The following is a 1659-nucleotide window of genomic DNA, read 5'->3' as shown; positions in this document are numbered from 1 at the left end:
AGAGCAAAACATGGAGCAGGTGGTGAGTAAATACAGTATTTACTATACAATTTGATCCACAGATTTTAAGAAGAGCTCTGACCAAAGGGCAGAGCTGTTCATCTGCTTGATCCTTTTATTATTAACTTCCATCTTTTTCCTCTGTTGACCAAAACTGAAGAGACGCGTTTTCTTTTCTTGGCCTCTTGAAACTAATATGATGTATCCTTTACACCCATCCACCATGAAAAGAGAGCGCCAGTCCATTTCACATAACTTTTCCTTTCCTTTGAAGACTAGGCCAAAGTGTTGCATATTCATTACCACATCAAGAACACTTTGCCTGAGGCCTGCATTTCTTGGTGTGCTGTAATAAGTTCAGGACCCCAGCTGTCTGCCTGGGGATTTAGAACACTGATATTTAATACTAAATTATAAGGCAGAATATTTCATTTTATTCTTTTTGCTGAGGCAGCCTATGTATAATGGTACGCTCTACAGCCACTAAATAAAGATGGGGAGAGCACATGTTTCTGTTCTGACAGCACAGTCTCCGGGTTTCCATGGTCTGGCCCTAGTCAGTTCAGTTTTTGGATGCCAGTCTCTGCTCTTAACCCTTTATTGGATCTCCCTAATGTCACACTTCCCACTAGCATCCAATAATACACTGGAGCAAACTGCAACATATTCCTAGCATGTTTATAGAAGCCAAATTAGAGCCTGCTACACTAACAGCTTTAACAAACCCTACACAAAGCAGGGCAGCTAATAAAACCAAAGTGTTCTGCAGTTAATCCTTGGAAGTTTGCCACTGAGATCCCACCAATACCATTTCAGGGATAGTGGCTTCATCAAGCTCAAACCCTGCTTTCATCTAATGAAACAGCCTAGATCCACGTTCTGACACCTCACAGCTTTATTCTTCCTCTGGGTTCTCTAATGACAATCTACAAAACATGTACAGCATCAGATCTGGACTGGGAAGTTTTTTAAAGAACATCAGCATTCTGGAAGGAACAGCAGAGAAATTAGTATTTCTCTAAGTAGTGCCAGATGTGTTTAAAAGCCACAAAGATAAACAGGAGGGGAAAACCTGCATAGTTTGAATTAAAGCTACTAAGAGCATAAACAATCCCCTCCAATAGCCGCAAGCTGACAGACCGAGTTCTTGCTAATTCTTTTTCCTCATCAAATCTGTGTTTCGTATCTGCTTTCCTACTTGAAGTTACACGAGCATGCACCTCCTCAGTTAGCGTGCTGGGGTAGAACATATTAAAGGTAAAAAAAGATTAGTCCAGTTTTTCTCCAGAAAAGCTCCAAGACACTCAGTGCCTCAATTACCAGGAAAACCATCAACCACCACGCTATGCTATGCTACCTTACCTCATTGCAATGGGAGACAGATAGGAAGCGTCTTGTGTATCTCATGACAACTACCTCAGCACCACAGAAATCACAGCCCTGTCCTTGAACGTACTGCTTTGCCTTCTTTCTTTCTGCATGCTTATTTCCTGGAACTATGGCCAGTTTGGGTTGTTAGTGGTCTGTCAGAGAAAGACATACACAGCTGAGCAACATCAGAATGGGTCATAGTTCTTTTAGTCCCCTATGTGGAGATAAAGGGGAAAAAAAAAAAAAAAAAGAGAGGGGAAGAAGTCTTTCCTGTGACTTTTTGATTCA

The sequence above is a fragment of the Aptenodytes forsteri genome, unplaced genomic scaffold, assembly GCF_000699145.1.
Source record: "Aptenodytes forsteri isolate BGI_AS27 unplaced genomic scaffold, ASM69914v1 Scaffold15, whole genome shotgun sequence".
Lineage (NCBI taxonomy): Eukaryota > Metazoa > Chordata > Aves > Sphenisciformes > Spheniscidae > Aptenodytes > Aptenodytes forsteri.
This window is presented reverse-complemented; position numbering follows the sequence as displayed.